Raw genomic sequence first — 12897 nt, 5'->3', positions numbered from 1 at the left:
TGACCCCACATCATGATTAATCGGGGCTGTGCGGAGATCATGCAGGTCTTAGGCAGGAGTTAGCATTTAGATGGAGTTCTGAAGAACCAATAGGATTTAAACAGGAGCATAGGACAGCAGCCATCGAATGTCCTCGTGGGGAAGAACTGTTTAAGACTGAAAAGTCCAAAAAGGGAATGAGTGAGGGAAGTTTCAGGGTGAACGGAGTGAATGGCATGTTTTCATATTCTAAAATAACACATGAGATGAATTTGTAGTCATTTTTTAACTGCTCTATGATCATTCAAATTGCCCTCATGATATCTAGTGCAAAGGTCACCAACTGCCAAGTATACATCTGGCCACGGATATATTTTCTTTGCTTCCTCCTCCACCTTAAAAATCAGGATGTTTCTCATAAAACCCCCGAATATGTCCAAAAGCTCTTGCAACCCTGTGTCTTCACTCCTTGAGGTGACATTCAGCGGGTGGGGTAGCAATTGCCCTTCCAGTCAGCCTGGGGCACCCAGTGAAGTGCTCACCCTTGCCTGCAGATGCATACCAAGCCCAGGCTACAGTTACCTGCCTGCCCACTTACAGCCTCTTGAGTTTCCTGCTCTTGAGTCTGCCCCTGGAATCATCAGTTACTTCCCTGATGAAGTATGGATACGTGTACACGATTCCAGCCCCTAGAAGGCAGAGAAGCCTTCGTTTTGCTGAACGACTTTACCAATAATATCTACCACTTGCCATTCACATGGCCCTTTTACTTATCAAAACACCTCTTCATCTCCTGCTGGATAAGGAACCTCATTGAGATAATGTTTGCCTTGAGTTGCATCGTTCGGTCACTGTCAGACAATTCCGTTGCTTGTACGGGCTATATAGCTTTTAGTCCATTGTAACTCTTGTTCTGGTCCTCTCATGAAGAATTGGGATGCTATTTCAGAGCCAATGCCTTATGAAAATGAAGTAGTCTGAATGAGAAGGTCGATTTTATTCTGTTGTTTTAAGGAGATGCATTTGCTGGCTGGGACACATTTGCCTCTCTTGGTGACTGCCTATAGAAAAAATAACGTCGGTATGCGCATCTTAATAAAACTAGAATCCAGGGTGCTGAAACCATGGTTTCTGGGAAAACAGCTAATTCGAATTGGAGTCATTACTGTCACCCTCAAATGCTTAACTTTTAAGAGAAAATGATCTAACATCAGGGATTTGTTAGAATTAGCTTCCATGGGAGGCCTCTGTGTCAGTATCATTTTTGTGATAACGCTCCTATGTCTGGGGCTGCCACCATATGTCAGACCCGGGAGGCATTTACATTCATTTTCATGTTGAATTTTCACAACAATCCTGTGAAATATGTGCCATCCGTTTTGCATATCTGGAGCTTGAAACACAGATATGCTAGCTGGTTGAAGATTGACTGTCTATTAAGTGACAGTCTCTCACTCTTTATCTCTCTCTCTCTCTCTCTCTCTCTCTCTCTCTCTCTCTCTCTCTCTCAGATTTGTCCACCTGTCTTTTCTTTTTCTTTCTTCTTTTTTGTATCAGGGATTGAATCCAAGGGCACTTAACAACTAAGCCATCCTCAGCCCTTTTTGTTTTTTTTTTATCTTGAGACAGGGTCTTGCCAAGTTACCCAGGACCTCACTAAGTTGCTGAGGCTGGCTCCCTTGTCACTGGGGTCACAGGTGTGCACCAGCACACCCGGCTACCTTTCTTGATGTTGTTTCCCCGATGCCCAGTCATCTCCGGTTGGCCACTCATCCTTTAATGCTGTGTAATAAGTGTAATGCTACATGCCATGGAGATTACAGAGGTAGATAATCCGTGAACCGTGCTATGTGGGACTTCATGAGAAGATCAGGACGTGTTGTGAGGCAGAACACACCATGTACCCGAAGAGGGAAAGATAAGGATGGGGGACAGAGTACTGGCAGCCTTGCTGAGACGGCATCCTCAGAGTAGCTTTCTTAGTGGCAATTCTGAACCTGGCCCTCAAGGGCTGCGGGAATCTCACCCTGCTGGATGAAGGGCACAGGAGGAACCTAGATGAGGAAAGGCTAGAAGTCATGTGAGGTGTATTCAAGAATCATAATAATCCAGTTTGCACGGAATGTAAAGTATAAGTGGGAGAGAGAACTGAGGGTTAAATAGAGAACTTTTAAATGCGGGCTGGGGTTGTGGCTCAGGGGTACCGCACTTGCCTAGCATGCTTGAGGCACTGGGTTTGATTCTCAGCACCACATATAAATAAAAAATACAAAAAGTCCATCAACAACTAAAAAATACTTTATAAAAAGAGAGAACTTTAAATGCCAAATTGTAATCTTGAGAAGGATAACTTAGACTCTAAGAACAAGATTTGGTGATAGTAGAGATCCTGTGCTTACAGTCTGCTTAGTGATGGGAACACCTAACCACCTATTTCCTAATTCAGTCACAATCACATAGCCAGGAAGACTCTGTTGTTCTAGTGAACCGTAAGCATCTTGCAGATGTTAGCATCTGATAAAGGATCCTGAATTAGTCAACTTGACTGAGTATTAGACTACCGTAAGATCTCAGTGACATTAGACAGTAAGCATTTCTTTCTTGGTCATATTATGAGTTGGTGGGCTAGCTGGGGTGGCACTGATCCACTTCCCTCTAATTTTCCTAGTTCTAGGAGCAGTGAACTGAGGGCATTCCTTCCCTTAAAGAAAGGCAGGAGTGCAAGCCACACACATGAAGCTTTGTAAATGTGGCTTAGAGCCAGCTTGCTGTCACTCACACCCATATTTTGCCAGCCAAAGCAGGTCACACAAACAAGCCCAAGGTCAAGAGGCAGAAAAGTACACTCTGACCGCGGCACATTCATGGCACAGGGTGTGGACATAGGGAGGAGAGTAAGAACTGGGGCTAATCCATCTCCTCCAAACCTGCCTTGTCATTGCTGTCTCTGTGGCTCCATATAGTCTGTACCCATAGGTGCACTTTGGTCCTCTGCTTAATATTCTTCATCTCTACAATACTTACTTAGCACCATTATCTTATTAGTCTAACATAAATATATGCAAGTTTGTGATATAGTGTTAAATAAAGGTGAACAGAGCTTCACCAGTCAAGAAAGACTTTTTTTTTTTTTTCTAGCTTTACCAGGGTTCTGAGGGTAGAATTGACGGAATACAATGTCAATATTAAGTGCCAGGACTCTAGATGTTACTGTCTGCTTGAGTTTAAATATGACAAGAGAAGGTCCTGCCTGTGTTACTTTTCTTAAATTAGTTTGCCAGGAGACATTTGCAGAATCCCAAGATGATTCCAGACGGTAGCAGATGAATGATACGTCTGGCTCGTCTTTAACCATTTGGTGTCTTTGGTTACCCATTGTTCCGGTGATCTTTGATAGAATAACAAATGACCGGAAGGTTTGAAACAGTCCTTTCTTTCTCATGATTTTGTGGGATGGCTGGGGTGCATCTGCTCTTCTCTCCTGGGCAAGGTCATGCAGCTGCATTCAGCTGGGATCTCAGCTGGACTCAGCTGTCCACCATGGCTTCCGGTCTCTGTCTGCAAGACCTCTCTTCCCAGCTTTTCACATGGCCACTGTCATGTAAGAGGAAGTGGAGACTATCAGGCCACTTAAGACCTGAGCTGGAAAGTCCAAGAATGTCATTTTTGCTGCATTCTGTCGGTCAAAGCAAGTCATACAGGCACTCCATCCCCGAGGAGGGAAAGAGTTGGGGAGCCATGTTTACATAGGGTTCCGTACCCTTGGGGAAAGGTAATTACAGCCCTGTGACTGGGTTTTATTCCAACCAGGGCATGTTTTTCACTGACTAGCATGGTCTCCTTCACTTTTTAAAAACTCAATGTTTTGAAAATGTTATTACAACCTGTTGTTGAAGATTTGACAGGATCTGTGAAGGGTGGCTTATTGGAGATGGCAATCAAGTGTCTCTGAGAGTTAGTATCAGCCCATAGTAGATTCTTTTCCTAAAGGTGTTAATTCATAGTTTCCAAAGACACAAACTGGAGAGCTTTGAGGTTCAGTGTCTTTATACAAATAGTAATTTCTGTTTTTGTGAAGCAGTTTGGTCTCCATGATGTTTGGTTACTCCAAATGTGTGTGACAGAATTATGTAGAATATTCCGCCATTGAGGATTAAGTGACAAATGGGCATCTTTTTTTTTTTTTTTGGTAGTACTGGGGATTGAACCCAGGGCACTCTACCACTGAGCTATGCCCTCATATCTTTTTATTTTTTCATTTTGAGACAGGCTCTCACTAAGTTGCCCAGGCTGGCCTCAAACTTGCTATCTTCCTGCCTGAGATTACAGGTGTGCATAACCGCACCTGGCAGAAATCATGGTGTATCTGAATTTTGATCCTGACTCCTAGATTTCAAAGAATTTAGGAGTTATTTGATGAGGAACTTTATCACTGATATTAACCTACACATTTTCTTACATTTTCAATGTTCAAGCATAAATGATTTCAGGTCTCAACTTCTGCTTTAACGTACTGTGACCCTTTCAAAAGTCAGATCCTGGCTAGAAGGCTCATCTCCATATTGGAATTTTCCTCCCCTTAGTGGTCAGGGCAGATGTGAACAGTGGTCAGCAGATCTGCAAAGGTCATTCAGAGGACAGCGAGCAGGTTGCCAAGACCAGCTTGCAAAAAAATAAATGACCAACAGTTGAACAAATTATCATGAACTAGTTAAGCAAGTTCTAAGGGAGCCAAATTGTATTGGATTTCTTTCTACAGATTCACTGAGCCAACTGAAGTAGGGATATGGGGTGGATTCAGGCCTTAGTGGGGAAATTAACATGTCAAAACCTGAGATCCTTGGGGCTGGAGATGTGGCTCAGCGGTAGCGCGCTCGCCTGGCATGCGTGCGGCCCGGGTTCGATCCTCAGCACCACATACCAACGAAGATGTTGTGTCCACCGAGAACTAAAAAATAAATATTAAAAATTCTCTCTCTCTCTCTCTCTCTCCTCTCTCACTCTCTCTTTAAAAAAAAAAAAAAAAAAAAAAAAAAAAAAAAAAACCTGAGATCCTGAGCTCTCAGGGTACCTGCAGGGGAAAGAAACTCACACTTTGACTTTCTTATTTGTGCCTTTTCTATTTCTATTCTTCCAGTAATGTAGTCACTCTGGCTCTTGTCTGTTCCCAGAATCTTACCCTCTTCTTCAAGTGTCACTTTTCTGATCACTGCCGTTGATCAGGTGGCTGTAGCCCCTCACCCAGAGGATTCCAGGGTCCTTGGTCTTCTTTGTTGTTTATTTGTTTCTTTGCTGTTGTTAACTGCAGATTTTTGGTTATTGTGGTTGTTGTTGTGTTGTGTTTTTGCACCACAGTCAGGTTGCTTTTTCTAAAGTATGCCTCCACTGGTGTTGACTCTTCTGCTCCAGAACTTTGTGCCTAATCTTCTCTAGTAAAATCCCATGTCCTTCGTCAACACTCAGGATCTCGGAAGGTGGCTCATACGCACTTTGCCAGCCTCGGTTCATGCTCTGTTCTTCCAGCCAGACTCCACGACTCACCCCTGTGACCTCATCCCACACCTCTGTGCTCCAGGCCTTTCAGGAATGGTGACCTCTGCTGGACATGGGCCTTTCTCCCGCCTTCATCTCTTAAATCCTGCTGCATTTTCCAAATGCAGACTCTTGTATAAAACCTTTTTGGATACCTGCAGAAATTTCTCTTTCCTGCCATCCCAGAATACCTTTTTTGTAGTCTCATTGTGTTTGATGTATTTATTTCTGTGTGTAATCTCTCTTAGTGAACTGGTGATCCCCTGTGTGGCAGGGGCTTTGTGATCTTGAGAGGACCCAGGGTTCCCAGAAGGCCAGGGAACAGGAAGCAGAGGACCTGCTCAGGAATCGGGTTGGGCACAGACCATACCAGTGCCTGCTTATGACATGGTGACCTCAAGTGCTGCACAGTTTGGTTTGAGGACTAAGTGAGTCTGATGTGTATAAACACCCCCATGAAGTAGGTGCCTGGATTACTATAATAAATTCTTTTGGAATGGTAGTGCAAGACTGAGCAGCAGGAAAGCCAGCAAGAATTTGGCTGTAATCTATCACTTGAGTTTTATATTGCTATGTAGCTTCAGTTAAGTTCCCATCCTTGGCTGGACTTAAATTGAGAATTCACAACAGGGATGTGGACGTGTGTGCACGCGCCTGCATGTGTGTGTGCTGCGAGAAAGAGAGAGAGATGGCATTATGCCAATCTGCTACCCACCTAAAATTTCTCTAGGGACCTATTTCACAGGGTTGTAGTGAAGATTAAATGAGAAAATACATCAGACATACTTAAAAATTGAATGCAGTTACAGGCAAAGTAATAGTTCAGTGTTCATTCCTCCAATAATTTCTCATTGCATAAAAGGAAGATTAAAGATACCCATATTTGCAAGACAGAAACAGAAAATGGTGTCTGTGCTGTTCAGTGCGGTAGCTGTTAGGCATGTGTGGGTAGTCCAAATGGGGATGGAATGTAAGTGTAAAGGGCAGTTTTAAATTTCATACTAATGAACATTTAATATGAAAAAGAATGTGAAATATTTTATTAATAATTTTGCTATTGATCACATTATTGGCAAAATGGTAATTTGGATATGTTGGGTTAGGTAAAAGTGTTTTAAAGTTAATTTACCCTGCTTTTATTCAATGTGGCTACTAGAAATATTAAAATGTAACTCATGCCAGGCTCAGTGGTACATGCCTGTAATCCCAGCAACTCTGGAAGCCAAGGCAGAATGATCACAAGTTGGGGGCTAGCCTCTACAACTTAGTGAGACCCTGTCTCCAAATAAAAATATAAAAAAGGGCTGGGGATGTAGCTTAGTGGTTAAGCACCCCTGGCTTCACTCCATGGTACAAAAAAAAAAAAAAAATGAGGACTCCACAATGTCTTCAGCTGAGCCTCACCAAGCTCTTAATGGCCAGAAGTATACAGGGGCCTCGTAAAACCATAGCCAGTCCACTTTGGCCAAGGGTTTTAACTGCATTTTCTAAGTTGAGCCCTTAGCCCAGTGTCTGACACAGACACAGTCCTCCCTCCTCCTGGCCACTCTGATGGGTGCTTGCTTCAATGGGAGAGAGGAGGCATGTATGGGAGCATGCAGCCAAGGGCTGTCAGTTCTGGTCTTACCAGCCAGGGTCTGATTCCTGCCCACCAGTGCTTATCTTGTCTTTGACAAGTAACTGGATTCACATCCAGAACTCGGAGATAACAGCAGCATCCACCATGTGGAGCCTACGGGAGGGCCAACGAGTTAATAAGACAGGGTGCCTAAGACAGGCCTGGTGCCGGGTACTGAGCACTCCAGCATTAGTTGTCCAACCTCTTCACCCTTGTCCCCTGGACCACCATAAAATCTACACCATGCGGGTGGCTGCTTTGGTCCAGTTTGGTCTAGCTGAGTTAAAGCTAGTACATGTTTCTACTTTGAAGAGTTTTCTAACACAGTCAAAAAAAATGCTCTATGCATTCTGAATTAAAAAAAAAAAAATCCAGGGGCCACTTTTCCTTCATTTGCCACCCAGGGTCATGTTCTTTTAGTGGCGGATACCTTTGTCACTCATTGCTGCCAGGCACCTGACTGCAAGATGAGGGAGCCTCTGAGTTCTTAGGACCATGGCAGGGTGGCACCTGAGAGATCCAGGGAGCCCCTTGGGGTTTCCTTTCATTGCTTTCTCAGGGGCCTCGTGTGGCTGTAGCTGCTTGGTGTCCTCAGGCAGAAGGAAAGTGAACTTGACCCTGGAGAAGAGGGTGGAGAAGCTGCTGGGCGCCTCCAGCCCTCTCACAACATTCAGTGAAAGGCACAGAGGACTGTGGGCAGGGCTTGGTTGGTGCTGGGGGAAGTTCTAAAAAAGAGACTTACCAGAAGAGTGGAGGTGGGAGGTTTCTTTACCCATAGCACTTCTCCTCGGAGTTATTTTCTCCTGGGTGACATCACAGAATTCAGAAATTCAAAACAGTGGCTGCTTCCTGGAATCCTGGCTGGTGTGACAGAAAGGACCCGCTCTGCCATGAGCACCTGCCTGGCAGCCTCCACCTCTCCGTGCCCAGCAGGCACCTTCAAGCCTCTTTAAAGCCGCAGGTCTGCTCTGTGGGGACCAGCACAACCCCTGCCTTCTGCACCAGGAGCTTGAAACCTGGCTGTTTCTTCTGCCCCTGAATTTTTACACAGCATCCCAAACACAGCTATTAGCCAGGTGCAGTGGCAAGCACTTATAATCCCAGCTGCTCAGGAGACTGAGGCAGGAGGATCACAAGTTCAAGACCAACCAGAATAACTTAATGAGATCCTGTCTCAAAGTAACAAATACAAAGGGCCGGGGATGTAGCTCAGCGGTAGACCACCCCTGGGTTCAATGCTCAGTGCCATAAAAAAAAAAAAAAAATCAAAACCACCACAGTTAGACTCATACTTTACAGTTTGTAAGGCTTCTCATATGCAGTTATTATCAATATTTTCCCCACTTGGTAGAAGAGGAAACTGAAGCTAAGAAGCATCCCAATTCAATAAAAAAGTAAAATTGCGGCTAGAATTGAGGCTGGCGGTTCATGCCTAAGGAAGATAACCCCTTAGGAGCAAGAGCCCTATAGGTGCCATATCTGAACCACTCTTTTCTCAGGACTCTTTGGGAAGTAATTGTTAACTAGCTGCTTGAGCTCAGCCTCAGCTTTTAAATAAGGATGTCTGGAGACTCTCTTCTGGTAATTAAGGCTATGTTTGACCTGAAACGTAGTGTCATGGTAACCGCACAGTTCTGGAATCTGGCAGATTGGTTTCAAATCCTGGCCAAGCTACTCACTAACATGTAGTCTTGGCAAATTACTGAGCCTCTCTCTGCCTCAGTTTCCCCCATCTGTAGACTGTGGGAACTATAGGACTGTTGTGAAACTCTCATTATCTCGTCAAGCCTTAGAATGCAACTTGGCAGCAGATGAGAAGCACCCAGTGAGGCCATTTACTATTATTGCCATCACCCTTGAGGCCTGAGGACGCATAGGCCTCTGATCTATCTCCTCGAAGCTTCTGAAAGTGGTTGATGGGTCTTCCCTGATCAAACTTGGGGAAGTGCTTCATGTGTTTCTGGCAGATATGTAATTCTCCAAACTTGAAAGAATCTGCCAGTTATCACACAATCACACAATCTTTTTATTTTGGATTTTAAGAGATTTGTGTTTCGATGGTTGGCTCTTTCTTTGACCTAGACTGGATTTTGTTCTGTGTAAAGTATGTGTCTTTCAACCAAAAGAACAAAGAATATGACTTAAGATATATCACATAGTCATGGATATAACATTATCCATATTTCTGTGGAAACATGGATTTAATTAAAGATGAACAAACTTTATTTTTGTTTTTAAGTCAGTACAAAAGAGTAGGGGGATATAACCCAGCATTTTTCTATATTTGTGTGTGTCAGGCAGAGTGAGGATGTTTGTAGAAGTAAGGACATTTATTTCTTTTAAAACACCATAAAGAGGCCAGGACGGAACAGATGATACCCCTGTGATTATAATTGGAAAAATGCATCTGTAACCAACTAAAATAAAAAGACAAATTAGGTACTATTTCAACTCACATTTTATTCTTTAAAAATATTTGGTGCACTGCCTCAGGAGGCTGAGGCAGGAGGATCACAAGTTCAAAGCCAGCACCAGCAATTTAGTGAGGTCTGGAACAACTTAGTGAGACCCTGTCCTAAATTAAAAAGTAAAAGAGGTAGGGTGCCTCTGGGTTCAATCCCCTATGCCTGAAATAAATAAATAAATTGATGGATTAATTTAAAAAGAAAAAATAAACATATTTGGTTATTCATGTTATTATAGTTGAATTTCTCCATTTAGCCCATCATGTTAGAATTGTTTTAACTGGAAAATGTGAAATTGTGAAAGTACTTTAAAAATACAGGTAATGGGGACTGGGGTTGTAGCTCAGCAGTAGAGCACTCACTTATTACATGTGAGACTCCTATCCTCAGTACCACATAAAAATAAATAAATAAAATAAAGGTATTGTATCCAACTAAAACTAAAAATAAAATATTAAAAAAAATACAGGTAGATGCTTTTTAGGTTACAAAATGTTTTCTTCATAATGATGCAAAATCCAATAGAAATAGAAAAAGATTTGATAAATTTGGCTACATAAAAGTCTTGAATCTCTGCATGGCAAAAACCAAACCTCCATAAACTAGGTTAAAAGACAGAGGTCAAACTGAGAATAATATTTGCAGACCAAATATTAAAATAAATATTTAAATAAAATAAATATTTTAAAAGGCCCTTCACAATACTGTAAGGAAAGAACAATCAGATTGGAATATGGACAAAAATCTGTGACCAAGCAACTTCAAAAAAAGGAAGAATATAAAAAGGCCAATAAACCCATGGAAAAAATACTCAGCTTCTCAAATCGTATAGTAAACCACACCAAATCCCCCCCCCCCAAACAGAAACAAAAAGCAAAACAAACATTTTGTTAGCCTCTTCTAATTGGGCAGGACTGAGCATCTGTCTTGTGTCACAATGGGGAAATGTCAAACCAGAACAAAATTTCTGGGGCACAGAACAGTAACGTATATATCACACATTTAAATGAGCATGTCTTTTGTTCCAGTGGTGCCACTGTTAGGGATTATTACCAGGAGCTAATTGAGATAACCTATATGTGGTTCAACCCTGTGTGTTCAGGGGTCTTTTCCTCTGTTGAGAGGAAATAGAACCATTCAAGATTAGGTCCTCTGTATTTATCGCTATGGAAAAAAGAATGCAACTTATTGTTATAAATGAAAAGAGGACCTTTCCACAGCATATCTTGCTTGCACATTTTCTTTTTAAAAAATGTATCCAAAATTCTGTGTCTGTGCATAAAAGAAAAGCTTGAAAGGCTGTCCATCCACCAGAACTTCCACAGTGGCAGTTTCTCTGTTGTGGAGTTTCAGGTGATTCTTCTTTTATTCTTGGTATATTTCGGTATGACTTGAATCTCTCACAGTTCACATTTATCATTGTGTGCAATTTGGATGTTTCCATCTTCCAAGGGGCTGCTTCGGTTGTGTTTTCAGGGCAATGTGTAATCTCTCCCAGATGAGAAAGTGCTTTCACTGGAAACAGCCTCAAGGCAGCAGGGATTCCCCTGATGGACAGGTTTGCCCAGGTAAACAGATGGGGTCTGATCACTGGGTCTTGTGGGTTTCATTTAAATCCTAGCATTTCACTTCGGACTCTGAAACACTTGCTAACTGGCTCGTCTGCCATAGGCATCGTGCCAGGCACCAGGCTACAGTGATGGGTAAATCTGGTCTCTGCCTTTAAGGAACTGATAAAGGGGCGACAGATGGGCATCTCAACACAAAGTGTCAGTATCGTGTGGCGATAATGCAGAAGGGTCTCTTATCCCAGGGACACAGGACCCACAAAGAGGATGATGAAAGTCTCCGCTGAGTCTTCAAAGATGAATAACAAAGGAATGGAGGTGGGGCGGGAGTTTGAGGCTGAGGGACTGTGAGAACAAAGGCTCAGAGGTCCACCATGCTTGTGCCTGTAAAGTATGTCACAGGGAGTCTGAGAACCTTGACCAAACCAGCTGGAAACAGCTCACACTGAGCTTAAAGATTTGGGAATTTTACACTGACTTCCCCCCTCCAAAAACTAAAAAGGGGTCCTAGAGACAGTACAAGAATCGTGTTAGGGATGTGGAAGTTGGTTCAACATTTGGGAAACTCTGGAGTGTAGATTTGATACCCATTCCATCAGTGGTCAGCTTCAACTCAGGTTAGATAATTCTGGACCCTGAACTAATGATTCCCCAACACAGCCCTGCATGTGTGCCGACGCTGTATTATTAAATCAGGATCTAACCACCCACCCACCCAAGACAGGGTGTGACGATGTGGTAGTCTTCCCCTGTGGGATTAGACGTGACTCCTACTGTGCGTTGGTGTTCTCCCCAAAGTAGTCATTTGTGGCCCTATGCATCATATGTCACATGTGTGTCACATGTGGTAGAACGAGAAACACCAAACCAAGATGCTGGTCACTTCCTCGAGAGGCAGGTAGGCTCTTGCTGCAGGAGAGCTCTCAGAGACTTGGCTCTCTTTTTTAGAGGGTAGGTGGGACCCAGTGGGGGAGGGGTCCATGGCCTCTCTGTCCCCATGGGAGAGCAGGAGGAAGGACCACCATCCACCCACCCACTTCCCCCAGCGTAACTCAGCTGCGAACTGTGTTTTTGGTTTGGAAGTGTATGATCGTAAATTGTCATCACAGTTGGTTTCTGATAACAGCGCTCTTAACAGGGAGGAAAATTGCTTCACACCGTGAAGTGCGCCCTCAGTAATGGTTCTCCATCAGGGGCTGTTGATCGGAAGGTTGGAAAGGTTCCCTTGGAATGCCTGTTTATGAACAGATGCTGCGTGCTTGAAGGTGGGGGACACAAAAGAAACAAAACCAGGTGTCCCGTCCTCAGAGAGTTTACTGAGTTTTAAAAGAGAAGACATTTATGCACTGGAAATTGAGACTAGAAAACTGTACCAAAGTGCTATCCTGGGCTTCTGTTCCCATAAAATGTTTACCAGGGTGGTGGTGCTAGGGTCTGATTATTCCACGCAAAATTCATATGTTGAGCCAGGCACAGTGGCGCATGCCTGTAATCTCAGTGGCTTGGGAGATTGAGGCAGGAGGATTGCAAGTTCAAAGCTAGCCTTAGCAATGGTAAGGCACTAAGCAAGTCAGTGAGACCCTGTCTCTAAATAAAATACAAATTAGGGCTTGGGGATGTGGCTTAGTGGTTAAGCACTTCCCTTGGTTTAATCCCTCGTACCCACCCCCGCCCCCCGCCAAATCATATGTTGAAATCCTAACTCCCCAATGTGATGGTATTGGGAGGTGACTGG

At 43.5% G+C, this 12897-nt stretch overlaps 1 protein-coding gene across 2 annotated transcripts in view; it reads left to right on the top strand.

The window, feature by feature from the left end:
- C9H1orf21 (chromosome 9 C1orf21 homolog) overlaps positions 1–12897 on the top strand; it is a 222089-nt gene that overhangs the window by 80624 nt on the left and 128568 nt on the right. The window lies entirely within an intron of this gene.

This window comes from Urocitellus parryii, chromosome 9, assembly GCF_045843805.1.
Source record: "Urocitellus parryii isolate mUroPar1 chromosome 9, mUroPar1.hap1, whole genome shotgun sequence".
Lineage (NCBI taxonomy): Eukaryota > Metazoa > Chordata > Mammalia > Rodentia > Sciuridae > Urocitellus > Urocitellus parryii.
This window is presented reverse-complemented; position numbering and strand designations above follow the sequence as displayed.